This window comes from Choloepus didactylus, chromosome 24, assembly GCF_015220235.1.
Source record: "Choloepus didactylus isolate mChoDid1 chromosome 24, mChoDid1.pri, whole genome shotgun sequence".
Taxonomy (NCBI): domain Eukaryota; kingdom Metazoa; phylum Chordata; class Mammalia; order Pilosa; family Megalonychidae; genus Choloepus; species Choloepus didactylus.
The window spans coordinates 10,380,821-10,395,457 of record NC_051330.1 but is presented as its reverse complement, the minus strand read 5'-3'; the positions used below and the strand labels follow the sequence as shown (position 1 = coordinate 10,395,457).

General features: G+C 40.7%; 1 protein-coding gene across 1 annotated transcript in view; it reads right to left on the bottom strand.

Moving 5' to 3' along the window:
* The window catches only part of LOC119519847, a 153,958-nt gene that overhangs the window by 122,335 nt on the left and 16,986 nt on the right, over positions 1-14,637 (bottom strand). The gene's annotated exons all lie outside the window — the stretch shown is intronic.

Genomic DNA, 14,637 nt, shown 5'->3' with positions numbered 1-14,637 from the left:
CAGGATGAGAAAGACTTTAGCGAGAAAGAAATGAAGAACCAGGCAAGATAATCCAAAGCCCACTCCAGTGCCACTGAATGAGAAATTGTCTTTCTAAGTACAGCAACACCCGATCCTCCACAAGATGAGGCAAAAACCAGAGCCAGGACCCCGGCTGATGGAAATTCTCTGCACATTTTAGCTCAGCCACCCCAGAGGCTCTTTCCCAAGTTCTCTTTTTCTGTTTGTTGGCTTTGCTTTCTCAGAACAGTGCTGTCATTTGCAGTAGCCTGGCAACTGAATTTAGAGGAGTTGGGGTGGGGGAAAGGAATTTTTGAGCAGGTGATCTGTCAGAAGCACTTAGAAAACCCAGCCAAAGAGTTCCAGGCTGCGAGTGGATTAAAAGGAGGGTCAGGCATAAAAGTGTCACAGAATACCACATGTTCTTCTTGATTTTTGCCCTTATTTCTCCTTGTCTTTCTCCTGCTGGCACTGATATTTATGCTTCTTGAAGTTAACAGAATATTCTTTTCTAAAAAACAAAACTGAGATATCAAACATGCCATAAAATTCACCGTTTTAAAGTATACAATTCAGTGACTTTAGGATATTCATGAGGTTATGCATCTGTTACCATGCTCTGATTCCAGAACATTTCATCACCAAAACAAAACAAAACAAAACAAAACAAAACAAAAAACACAGTACCAATTAGCATTCACTCCTCATTCCCCAATCCCCGCTGGCAACCACTAATCTGATTACTGCCTCAGCGGATTTGCCTATACTGGATATTTCATGTAAATGGAACTATACAATATTTGTCCTTTTGTGTCTGGCTTATTTCACTCAGCATAATGTCTTCAAGGTCCACCCATGTTGTAGTATGTACATTCCTTTTTGTGGCTAAATAATATTCCAATTTGTGGACAGTCCCCATTGAGTTTATTCATTCATCGGTTGACGGATATTTGGGTTGCGTCCAAACCTTTGGGCTATTGTGAAACTTGGTGAACAAGTTTTTGTGTAAACACACGTTTCAATTCTTCTGGGTAAATACTTAGAAGTAGAATTGCTGGGTCATATGGTAATTCGATGCTTAACTGTTTAAGGAACTTCCAAACTTTTTTCCACTGAGGCTGACCATTTCAGATTCCCACCAGTAGTGTGTGATGGTCCCAAGTTCTTCACATCCTCACGCACTTCCTCTTGACCATCTTTTTATTATAGCCATCCTAGTGGGTGTGAGGTGGCATCTCAATGTAGTTTGGATATCCTTTTGGTTATGTCAAGAATGGTTAACATAAAGTGGCTTCTTCCTCTAGGCCTGAACTTCCAGTATCTGTACTTTTCACAGACATCAGAAAAACCACCACTACTTACAGTTGTGTAGCTCATCCTTATACCTTATATGTACAGCTATTTGCAGCCAAAGGAGTCCGGCCAAATGTGTAGGGTTGAACGTTTCTGTGAATGTGTCTACATGTGTGTATATGTGTGTGTGTGTCGGTGTGTTTCTGTGTATGTCTGTGTGTCTGTGTGTGTGTGTGTCCACATATGTGTTGTTGTTTGTGTCTCTATGTGTCTGTATGTATCTCTGTGTGTCCATGTGTCTCTTTGTGTGTGCAAGTTGTTGTGTGTTTGTTTCTGTGCACATGTCTGTATCTCTGTGTGTATTCTCCTCCCTACACTACCACATCATTACCTGGTCATGAGTGACTTTGCTCATCCATCCCTTTGACCCTCTTCCCCCTGTACAATGCCATAGCTCTGTTTTGTTCTCTGCTTGTATCCCTAACACCCAGGACATTGCTTGGCTTATAGTAGTTTGTTTTGGTTTGCTAAAGCTGCCAGAATGCAATATACCAGAAATGGGTTGGCATTTATAAAGGGGATTTAATAGGTTACAAATTTACAGTTCTAAGGCCATGAAGGTGTCCAAATTAAGGCATCAACAAGAGGATACCTTCACTGAAGAAAAGCTGATGGTGTCTGGAACACCTCTGTCAGCTGAGAGGGCACGTGGCTGGCATCTGCAGGTCTTTTGCTCCCAGGTTGCATTGCTCTCAGCTTCTGATTCCAATGGGTTTTTCTTTAAGCATCTGTGGGTCCTCTCTTAGCTTCTCCAGGGCAATCTCTGGGCTACATCTCTTAGCTTAGCATCTCCAAATGTCTTTCTGTCTGCTTCTCCAATTATCTGGTCTCTGTTGACTGAGCTCTCGCGCTCTCTCCCTGAGCTCTCTTAGGGACTCCAGTAAACTAATTAAGACACACCTTGAAGGGTGGGGTAACATCTCCATGGAAATAATCTAATCAATAGGTCCCACCCACAACACGTCTGCCCCACAAGATTGGATTAAAAGAACATGGCCTTTTATGGGGTACATAACAGATTCAAACCAGTACATATATACTCAATAAATAGTGGTTAAATGGAATGTTTATCACTGTGGTCAGTGGAGGAAAGACTAACAGATAAACAGATGAAAACCATTGTCACTCCAATGATATATTTAATCAGAGGAGGAAATGAAAGGTAGCTAGCTTCAAATGACAATAACCCAGCAACACCCTTTGAACATTTTACATAAAAGTGTTTTAAGTTTGATAAGGAAATGAGATAGTTGAAATGCTTTCATGTTAACTTGACCATGCTTTTAAAGCAATTATTCAGAGTACTTGAGATCTCAAAAAACATCTTCCCAATGAGTCTTTGTCTTTTCCATGGTAACAGAGATGAGATAGCTTCCAAAGAAAAAAATCTGAAGACAAGCAACAGATGGGAAATATCACACTTGATTACAAAATTTATATATCTATATATATATATGAACCCTCTATTTAAGGAGAAATGATGCATTTGTATCATTGTAAAGTGAAGTTACAAAGGGTTACAAAAGAAATCAACTCCACATTTAACCCAAATATTTCTTTCATAGCTTTGCATCAGAACATAATGGTCTAGTCAAAACACAATTAAAGCAAGCATGACAATGCATTCCAGCATCCCATTTTGTATCTCACAATTCTCAGTCAGCTGCTGATGATAGAATTCATCTTTGAAAACCTGACGTCTTAATATGCTAAAAACAAGTTACAGTTTACAATGGGAAGACATAGCAACCAAAGATTTGACCATACCGATATCTGCAACTCAGGTATTTTTATCTATTTCAGTGGGGGAAAAATGTTTTAAAAATCATAAGATATTCTGGGTCAAATTTTATCCTGGTGCTACGAATGTCACTAATTTAAGAAAGGAGAAACCTAAAATATCAAATTCTGAGGAAAAAAAAAAGTTTAATGCTAAGATCCCCAGTCAAGAAAAATGTAATTCCATTTGTTGGCTCATCTCTGTGATCCCCTGTGGAGATCCAGGAGTTCTAGATGGGCACATAAAATTGTTGCTTCTGGGAAAACCACGCATCCCCTTGAAGATGGCATTTGGACTACCTGGCATTTCTTCTTCAAGAATGGTAGATGATGCAGAAAGAACAAAACAATTGCCACCCTGAAAACCTTCGCGCCTAGATCTCCATGCCTACCAGTGGCAACCAGGAACAATTTATAGCAGTGCTGGAGCACTCTTTAACAGTTCACCCTTAGAAAGATAGCAATGTGTTCTAAAAATGTTTATTTGATCATGGACTTATCTGCTAAATTACTGAAAGATTTCTTAAGGTTTTTTGTCTGTTTGTTTATATTGTTTGGTTTATTTTTTATTTGCTTTTGGCCTGTATCAGTTTGGGGATAACAAGACATGTAAAGTTTGCCAGCTATTGTGCAAAGCCGTAAGTCATTTTATTTATCCTCAACTCACCTTTTCTTCGTGAGTTCCCCTTGGTTTCAGCTAATGCACCCATTTTCCTCCCTATCATATTGCAGGTGATGAGAAGGGTTCATTGTGGACAACATCTCCCATAGGAAGGGGGAAGGCTGACATACTTGAAGGGTCATGGCTCGGCATGCCAGAGGGCTGCGAGCTTGGCCAGGTCAAATGCATGGCATCGTCAGTAACCTTGGCAAAGACCAACCTTTCAAAGGAGCAGTTGCACAAAGCAGAGGCCTGTCATCTTCTGGCCTCCTGATCCGTCCATTCAGTGACAAAGCCATGCACTTGGCTTGGACTCTTCATCTCCATGAGCATTCAGGGTGATTTCAATGTCTTTTTGGAGACCAACCCAGCTTTTCTCTTTCTCCACATTGTTGGCAATGTTTTCTGTCATCCCATTCCAGCCCAGACATCTCCTGGGCACATATTTTGCATCAGGAACACCAAAAGTCAAGTGATTGCCAGGTGCTGGGCACACAAAAATGAGCACCAGGATGACAGCAGACCTGGGAGGGCCATTGTTTCAGTTTGCTGGGCTGCTGAAAGCAGATTCTGGAAAATGGGTTGGCTTTAATAATGGTAATGTATTAACTTACAGGCTTACAGTTTTGAGGCTGCAAAAATGTCCAAATCAAGGCATCATCAAGATGATGCTTTCTTCCTGAAGACCAGCTACTGGCGATCCTAGGCTCCTCTGTCACATGGCAAGGCACAAGGTGACATCTCCTGGTCTCTCCCTTCTCTTTTGGGTTTCGTTGCTTTCAGCTTCTTGCTTTGTGGCTTTCTCTCTCTGTATTTATCCCATTTATAAAGGACTCCAGTAAGAAGATTAAGACCCATCCAGGGCTACACTCTAACTGAAGTCACCTCATAAAAACCTACTTACAATAGGTTTACACTCACAGGAATGGATTAGCTTTAAGTATATGATTTTCCAGGGTACATACAGTTCCAAACCACCACAGCCATGTACCCCTTTCTGAGCTTGAGTTTCTTGGTTGGAGCCTGGGGAAAACTCCCATGAGGTTGTTCTGACGTCCAAATTTAATCATGGGAAATGGAGTCATGATGTGAAAAACCCTCAGCAAACCTCATTATTCTTTCCACAATGGCTCCCACCTTCACTTCTGCACAAATAGTGGTATAAGGAATTGTGTCCCTGGGGAACACAAGTTGCTCTAGGAGGTGGTGTGTTCCCAGGATTGTTGGGCAACTCTTGGGGAGAACCACAAGCCTCACAGAATAGATGGGCAACTCTCTCCCAAAGCTGTCCTGTAGAGGCGAGCTCCACACTGCACGTGAGTTCAAATCCCATTCAATTCCAGCATTGAAGATTCCATGATTTGGTACCTGATGACACTCCCTTGGCTTCAGTCTTTCTAAAGAGGCCTGTTATTCTCTGTTCAAATTCCTAGGATATGTCTCCTATCTTCTGAATTATTTTTGTTATCTACCTTTGGACCACCTCTTTGGCAAATGAGCCCAACTGTGCAAAATCATGCCACAGAGTCCAAGAGAGAGTGAGCTGGAAACAGTTACAGAGGGGAAGTGAGCATCTGAGCCCGAGGGGGGCGAGGGCTGGTGTGGGAAAGGTGGGTGCTTTAGCAGACAACAGAGGAAGCATCTTAGAATTAAATGGCCTCTGCATAATGAGGCGTATTTTCTAGCTTTTTCTTGCACTACCAGCAGGTTGTGCTAAAGCCCCTCCTGCCCCTGCAGCTTGAGGCTTATGGGGGAGAAGCTCACAGGAAGGGTGCCCAGCAGGGAGAGAGCTGCAGATCTGAGGGAGAAAAGCCTTTCCAGGGTGAAGCCAACCACAGAAATGGGGTGACACCCCTCACAAGAGGCACCCAAGAAATCGACCTGACAAAGAGTCCACCAAAACTGTTCACTTTAAATGACTGCAGATGGAGACTGCACAGCCTCTGCAGCCAGCCTTAAAACCCTGCTAGGAGAAAGAAAACCTCGCAGCTTGATTTCAGTTAAAAACAGGAGGATCTGTGAAGCATGTTGATAAAAGATGAGGATCCAAACAGGACCGTGCTTGGCTCACGGTCTAATTCCTCCATCTTCAACCGTGCCCCCACCCATCTTGGGGCTTGCCACCTATTCCAGTTTGCTAATGCTGCTGTTATGCAAAATACCAGAAATGACTGGCTTTTATAAAGGGTGTTTACTTGGTTACAAATTTACAGTCTGAAGGCCATGGAAATGTCCAAATTAAGGCATCAGCACAAGTATGCTTTCAGCGAAGGAAGGCTGAGGGTGTCCAGAAAACCTGTTAGCTGGGAAGGCTCGTGGCTGGTGTCTGCTGATCCCAGGTTATTTTCTAGCTCCTCTTTCAGTTCCTGTGTGTTCTTTAAAATGTCACTCACAGCTGCTCTCTGTTCTTTCTGTCAGCTCATTTATATGGCTCCAGTGATTTAATTCAGACCCACCCTGAATGGGAGGGGTAACACCTCCATGGAAATTATCCAATCAAAGTTCTCGCCCACAGTTGACTGAATCACATCTCCATGGAAACACTCAATCAAAGGTTCCAACCTAATCAACACTAGTATGTCTGCCCCCACAAGATTGCATCAAAGAACATGGCATTTTGGGGAACATAATACATCCAGACTGGCACACCACCCAACCCCTTTCAAGTTCAGATCCAGCAAGAGAGTTCCTTATCTCTCCTTTCTGTGACACTTGTGGTTCTCCTCAAGGGTTCAGGTGAGCCTCTCACTCCAACCCACCTGGTTGTGGCGCTGCCTCATGGACCCAAGTGCACAGCAGTCATTTTCTGTGGCACATTGGGATCAGGGAGCAGTCACATAAGGGGAACCACAGCAGATAGATAAAAAGGGTTGATACACCCACCCGTGGGCATGACCCTTGGAGTTGAGGTTGTTTGGATTTCAGCATCTCCTTTTACTGCTGAGATGAGTTTTCAACTTTACAGTATTTCTGTTTTATCCCCATCAGCAAACATTCAAACCCTCATAGCAACTGTATTACTTAGAAGAAAATACTGTATTCTCAAATGTAGAAACAACTGCTAAAAGCACGATAAGTATTACGCTATTTTCTACATGATTGCATGCTTGAGATGTCATTTCTTTTTTCTGTGATTGACTTTTTGGAAGAAAACACAGTTATCAATCTGAACATCAGATTCTTGGTTAATTTTAAGGCTTAGGAACTAAGTTTCTGAAATAGTATGGTTGTCTTTTCAAATATCTATTGTTATAATATGCAGAAAAATATTTGTGACTCTCATAAGCAGCAATCTAGGAGGGTTTCAGCTGTTCACATCATTACTTTTTGTTCTTTTCAGCATTGGATCCCAACACTGAATTAATGGAATGCCTCAAGCTTGTGAATTCCTTGAAGGTTTCTATGGTAGTGAAATCCTGAGTTTCAAGATCCAGTTCATACCTGATGACAGCTTGACTGAGAAAATTGAACTGTGACTGGAGGAGATTTCTTTGGAATTATGAAAGCCGATACTCTACTTTCCCAAACTTTTACAAAAATAACATCTTGCTCATTGCACTGCACGCAGGATACAAAGCTCCCAATAAGAGGAAACCATTCCAGCTGAAGTAATTTTGTGCCACCAAGGACAACATTGCAGTTATGCAGAATCCTGCCAGTTTCTGCCCAGTACAAGCAGATATGCAATGTAGGGAAGGAAATGGCAGCCTCTGTGCACAATGAGAAGATGGTGACAGAGGGGGATGGAAGGAAGGAGAAAAAGGAAGGGACTCAGTGATGCATGTGGGATGTGTCATTTGTTCCTTGGCAATTAGCTGTTTTGGCATTTAATCTCTTCTTAAAATTTATGATAAATTGTCCCTTAACTACAGTTCTTTGGATTCGAAATTAAAAGCTGATGACTAATCATCTGGCTTTCTTCTCAGCTCCATTTTTGGCAGATGGTATTTTAATCTCCTGATAATGGTAAGTAACATTCTGGTCTTTGCAGGTAGGAGAGCAATTACTTCCAAATGGCCTTAGAGAGTGGTCACTTCTCTCTTCACCTCATTTTGCACAAAGTGAGGACAACACTGTCTGCAGCCTCTCTCTCACACAATCATAGAAAAGCCTGTTTCCCCAAAGAAAATGGTATTCTCAATTTGGCGTTTCACATCCAAATTCAGTTATCTCTTGTTAATCTTTCAAACCTTTTATGTTCTCATTTTAGAGGTGATCTTTTTGTAAATGATACTGTTTCTTGGCATTTCTCAATCCAATACTGTACACCCAGGGTACTAGCTACCTGGCCAGTCATATTCCAGTGTCCCAGGCTTATTGTTCCATCATAATTTCTCCACCCCACCCCCACCCTCTCCTCTCAGGGGAAGTTGAGGCCACACCTGCTCAGATCCCGCCTCCTTGGAGCCGTGAAGGTGAGGAGGGTGAAAAAGAAACAGACAGCAAGATGAGTGACTTGGAGATTTAACTGTACCACAGCACCAATGACCAAAGTGAAATATTGTTGACATTTCAAAATAGATAATCAGGGAATGAATGGGTAGGAAAGAGAGAGAGAGTGAAAAAAAGAAAAAGGAAGAAAGAAAAGAAAGGGTTGGTCGTTTGGAGCTATATGTACCACAGAAAACATGTTCTTAAACTTAATCCAGTCCTGGGAGAGTGAACCCATTGTAAGTAGGATCTTTTGATGAGGTTACTTCAGTTAAGCTATGGCCAAACTCAATCAGGATGGGTCTTAATTCTATTACTGGAGTCCTTTATAAGCAGAATGAAATTCAGACAAATAGAAAAATGGGAAGGGGGCAGCTAGAAGCTGAATATAAACAGAACTGGGAAGAAAAGGAAGAGGTCAGGAGAAGTCACCATGTGCATTGCCATGTGACAGAGGAACCCAGGACCAAGGATCATTGGCAGCCAGCCCCAAAATGCCAGTTTCAGGAAGAACGCATCTGCTTACTGACACCTCAGTTTTGGAATTCTCCTAGCCTCAAACCTTGAGCCAATAAAATCTCATTGTTTAAGCCAAACCATTGCATGGTATTTGCTTGAGCAGCCAAGAAAACTAAAACAAAGGGGTAGGGAAAAAATGGAGGAAAACACAGAAAGAAGGTTTTTCAATTCTAAATAAATATTATGCTCCCCTGTGATTTCTCAAAATTAAGTGTTGCTTACCTACAAGTTTGTAGCAGTGAATTCTAAAAATAGAAAGAAAAATTTAAAAATTACATAAACTCAATTTCAAAAACTAAATTAAAGAGAAATTGAAATGCATTTCTGGACAAAAATGCTCTAACAATGTACATAAATTTGCCAAACTGGAAGAAATCTCCCCCCAAATTTTTCTAAACATTAAGATGAGTTGCTCTGGGAGATTTTGAAATCCCAAGAATATTACTTCTGATCCAGAATTTTTTTTGGAAGAAAGGAAAAATAAATGATATTGCCATGACTTCGTGTATATCAGTTAGCTCTTGCAGCAGATGTCATGGTATTTCAGTAATAATGTTACTAAACTGCTTAGAAATCAGTTTTCTTGTTTGAGACTAGGAATGCTTTTTACCCTCCGTAAGATCAGAATCATAGTAGAATAGGAGAAAAAGCATGTGGGTTTGCATCAGGATCTACAGTTTTATCCCAGATTCTGCCACTTTTTAGCCACAACACTTCAGGCAGGGGACTTTAGGCACCAGAGCCTCAGTTTCCCCATGTAGAAAAAAGGCTATCAACACCTCAAAAATGAGGGTCAAGGGAATAATTAAATGAGGAAATTTAGAAGTCCTCTATAATTCCACAAGGCTGTACAAAAGGCAAGTTATTATAGTCAACAGCAATTTGAGAAAGGAAGGCTGGATAGTGAAGAAAAAAAGCAAAGAAAATCAATAGCAGAAGCAATCCTAAAAATAATTTTTAAATTGATTTACTGAGCTTTGAAACTTAATTTGCTCAGAGCTTGCAGACACCTTGGAGACGACTCTACCATTGTCTTCTACAGGTAATGCTGAAACACCAGGGACCCTAGCAAGGAAATGACAGAGATCCATTAAGCATGACATTGTGGTCAGGTGCACCCTACATAAATGCTATTTATGAAGAATCCATTTCATACTTTTTTGGCAAAAGAAAAAAAGCTGTTGTGTTTAAAATTTTTACATGCTGTACACCTTCATTATAAAATTGGGAAATACTTTTTATCTGGGGGAAATAGAGATGCCTCTGCCTGACGCTTTCCTGACTCATGAACATTGACATTGGGACAGTTTGGGAACAATATGTCAAAAGAAGCATGCACGTTGAAAGCTTTCTTTAAACAGAACATTGGCATTTATTTTGGTGTCGAAGGAAAGACTCCTAACAAAACGTTCACACATACCCAGTGAGTAATTCTTAAAAAATCAGACACAACATGATATCTTAAACAAGTTGATATTCCTGGTAAATAGCAAGATATTTTGTACAACCCTTGGAGAGATGCTTCCCACTAAATGCACAGCATTTTCACGGGGTACTTGCCATGCACTTTCCTCTCAAGAAATCTGTGCTAAATAACGCAGTATTTCACAGTAATTACTACATGTGTTTAAATTATTTAAATTACTTCTACTGCCTCTTTTTATGTGTCTAGGTCTACTGCATAATGATTCAGAAATCATTAAAAATGTTTAGTAAAGATGAAATCATATTTTTCATTTTGCCTCTCTCAACTCCTATTTCACTTACTTCCCCCTAACTCTTAATTTTACTTGATAGTTTCAAATATTCAAATCTGGAGCTTTTAATTTATTATTTCAGTTACTATTGTATGTGGCTGGTGAAGTTTAATACCTTAGTTAGATTTTGAGATATAAAGTTGGCTTACTAACCTGGACCCAAACACAATTTAATGTAAACATTGCAATGTAAGGTAACACCCTAATCAGAATTCCTTTTTCCACTCTTTGGGTTCTTTTTTTTCTTGCAAGAATAGCATGCTGTCAAAGGAGACGTGTGTTAAACAACCACGTTTTTAATGAGTTATTTTATTTATGGATACGAGAATCTTTGCAAAAGATTCCTTTGATCACTGGTGAAACAATGCAAAGTGTAGACAGAGAATAAAGAAAGTCTATGATTGTACAAATGACTCCTGCATAAAAGACCCAACATTTATTGAGATAGGAAAGAAAGAAACTGTCTCTTACCATATTTATGTTTATTCCCTAAAAGTGCATATAACCCAACAGGCATGAATTTTGAAATTACATATGTATGAAATCGTGAGACCGTGCTCCTTCTTCAGTAAGCTAACTCTTCCTCATATTTAGCTTTGACGCTGGAGATGGGAGAAGGATGCAACATGGAGGACATAGGAAGTTCGAAACCCACCACTTCTGGTCCAGGATATTAGGGTAGAGTTTCTCCAAACCCAAGCCTCAAACCATTAGTAGTTGGTGTAATCAATTTAGTGGATATGGCCATCTTCTTTTTTCCTTCTTGATAATAGAAGAGAAAATAATGTAACATATTCCATATAACATATAATGTTACAGAATAGAAGAGATTGCATTTCCCATAGTCCGGGTGAGTATTGTTTCCTGAAACTTTTTTGTTTCAGATGCATAAACACACACACACACATACTTGATCACAAGGCAAAATAGATTTCTTACTGTAAGTTACAAAGTATGAAAGCCAACGTATTGGAGGAAATAAAAACAACAGCAAAGCACACTCCTTCACATCCTTAGGGACTATGGGAAGAAGAAGATGAGGTACAAGAAGCAGGTACTCAGACCCAGGTAGGCTCAGGGGAAGGCTAGGGGAATTCTCTCCCCATGGAGTGCACTCTGAGCTCCTACTGTGAGAAACAAGCACTATTCCTAAAAAGGAAAAAATGCTTACCCAATTGTGGAGAAGAAAAGAATTTATTCACGATCTTGCAAGAACGGGCGCCCAACCAATATGTGGGGGGTTGGCACCCAGAACAATAAACCCAGCAGTATTTATTTCCTACGCCTAACTGCAAGTCCCTTCCCCATTTCTCCAGTGGCTGGATACTTCAGAGGTTACATTCCATTGGACAAGCCTAACTAGCCCCATAGCCGGCGCAAATTGGAAACATGCAGCCTGCCCAAATTGGAAACATTTGAAAAAAAAGTCTCCTGCACAAACTTGGAACATTTGAAACAAGTCTCCACCCCTTTCCTTGGTTCTTTAACTGCAGAGCCAGTCTGAGATAGTTTGGTAACAACTTATGAAGCTATTTTAGGAACCTCTACCCCCACCCCAGTCTCCACCTTGCAAGGACAGTGGGCAGATAAACAGGAGGACTGGCCACCAATTATAGCTTGGCTTCTTGACCCTCCGTCATTCCCCTGAGCTGCCCCCACCCTATGTGAAAGCTAAACTTAATCTAATTCTCACACTACCTCTGGAAATAAAGTCAGCACAGGATTAAAGGACAAAATTGCGATGGAGACTTCAATATATACCCACCGTGCTGACACTTGGCAACTCAGTGGGACCTCATTGCAAGAGGTACTAGGACCCAAGCACTAAGCTTCCTCCTGAAGTTGAATACAGTAGCTACAATGACCATCGAATCAGAAGAGGAAATGCTATACCAAACACAGTGAAGGCTAAATGTGGAAAGTCATGCCACCCTAATGTTCACGACAGCAAATCAAGGCCGTGGGGTGTGCTGAGACATAGCATTCCACAAGCAGAGGACTTTAGGGTTGTGTTGCCATGGCAGCACCAAGTCAGAGCTTTCAGCATCTCAGCAGTTATAGTATCTTGCCATCCCCCATCCCTAAAGCTTACGGGAACCATGGACCATGGGAAAGATGTGAGGTGAGCAGCACTCACCCCTCACCCCCCACTGGACTGGAGCGGGCACTGGTAGACCAAAACCTGGGCTGAGTGATTTGTTCTGATCTGCAGACAAAACTCAACACTTGTTTTTTTTCCTGTTGTTTAAGACATTTGTATAGAGGACTGAGGGGAGGGGGGAGGGAGGACTGAAAAGAAAAGGAAGATGTTCCTTGTGCTCCTGGTGATAGCCTGAATGTTTATCTCAGGAAGACTGGGGGTGTAGATAAAGGGACGGGGTCTCCCACACCTCAGTGATGATGAAACGAGATAAAAACAGGATAGTACACTGCTTACTCCAGTGACATCTCTGGGATTCCTCTTATTCCAAGTATAGAAAAGAGCTACAAAAAAAAAAAAAGTCCCAGTTACCATCTGGGAGACACAGGTATTATGACATGGTGTAGTTCATGAGGTTAGATTTAGGACTTCTCTTGATATCCCACCTCATTTTCACTATTTGGTATTTGCACTGTGCTCTTTCAGTAACTTAAGAAAGAAAATTGAGATTTTTAAGAACAAAGATATCCAAAGGTAAAGCAATTGCTTATGGAAACTGCATCCTGTGGGCATGTCTGTATAAGCCCATTGTTATCTAAATCCTTTATATTTCTTTTGACCCAAATATTTTAATCCGTTTCCAGTAAGTATAAGGGACCCTTTAGGATAAGAATAAGGATAATAAATAAGAAAACTAACAATCCAGTTGAAAAAAATATGGGCAAAAGTTCTGAACAGACAATTCACCAAAGAAGATATAAGGATGGCAAATAAAGATGATGCTCAACATCATTAGTCATTAGGGAAATGAAAAAATCACAGTGAGATGCTACTAAAGACTTAGGAGAAAGTTAAAAAGTCTGACTACATCAAGTGTTGTCAAGGATATGGAGCAACTAGAACTCTTATACACTGCTACTGAGGATGTAAATGGTGCAAGAACTTTGGAAAATAGTTTTGCAGTATCTTAAAAGGTAAACACACATTTATCATATTATCTACCCTCTCTATTCCTAGGGATTTACTCAAGAGAAAGAAAAAGCATATACAAAGATTTGTGCATGCATGTTTATAGCAACTTTACTTATAATAGCCAAAACCAGAGACAACCCAAACATCCATCAGGAGGTGAATGAATAACCAAACTCTGATATAGCCATAAATCAAACTCTGATATAGCCATTCAAGGGAATACTACTCCGAAATAAAAAAGAATAAATTATTAATGCACATTTCAACATGACTAGATCTCAAAATAAACCAGAAGGCTGGTTTATTAAATCATCAGTCAATTGATTGCATCTGTGACTGATTACATCAACGAAGGGCATGTCGTTTGCAATGAGAGAATTCAGTCAGTTGGATTTAATCCAATCAGTTGAAGACTCTTAAGGGAGAAGAGAAAGAACTTTCACTTCTTCAGCCAGCCAGCCTCTCCTGGGGAGTTCATCGAAGGCCTTCATCGGAGTTGCCAGCTCACTGCCTGCCCTACAGAATTTGGACTCTTGCATCCCCATGGTTGCATGAGACACTTTTATAAAATTTCACATTTACAGATATCTCCTATTGGTTATGTTTCCCTAGAGAACCCTGACTAATACCCTTACCATATTTAAATTTATTCCCCAAAAGTGTGTGTAACTCAACAGACATGAATTTAGAAATTATGAAGGTATGAAATTCTGAGGCTGTGCTCCTTCATCAGTAAGCTAACTCTTCCTCCTCTTAGCCTTGTAGCTGGAGAGGGGAGGGGGAGGATGTCACATGGAGGAAGTGGGAAGTCTGAAACCACCGCTTCTGGTCCAGGATAACACAGTAGTGTTTTTCCGAGCCCAAGTCTCAAACCACTAGTAGTGCATGTACTCAGTTTAGTAGATATGGCCAGCTTCTTTTTTCCTTCTTGGTAAAAGAAGAGAAAACAATGTAATCAAACAGCAACCCTCCTTTGCCTCTGCAGTCTGCTCTCACAACCGCCTACTTATCTTATTCTCTCTAAA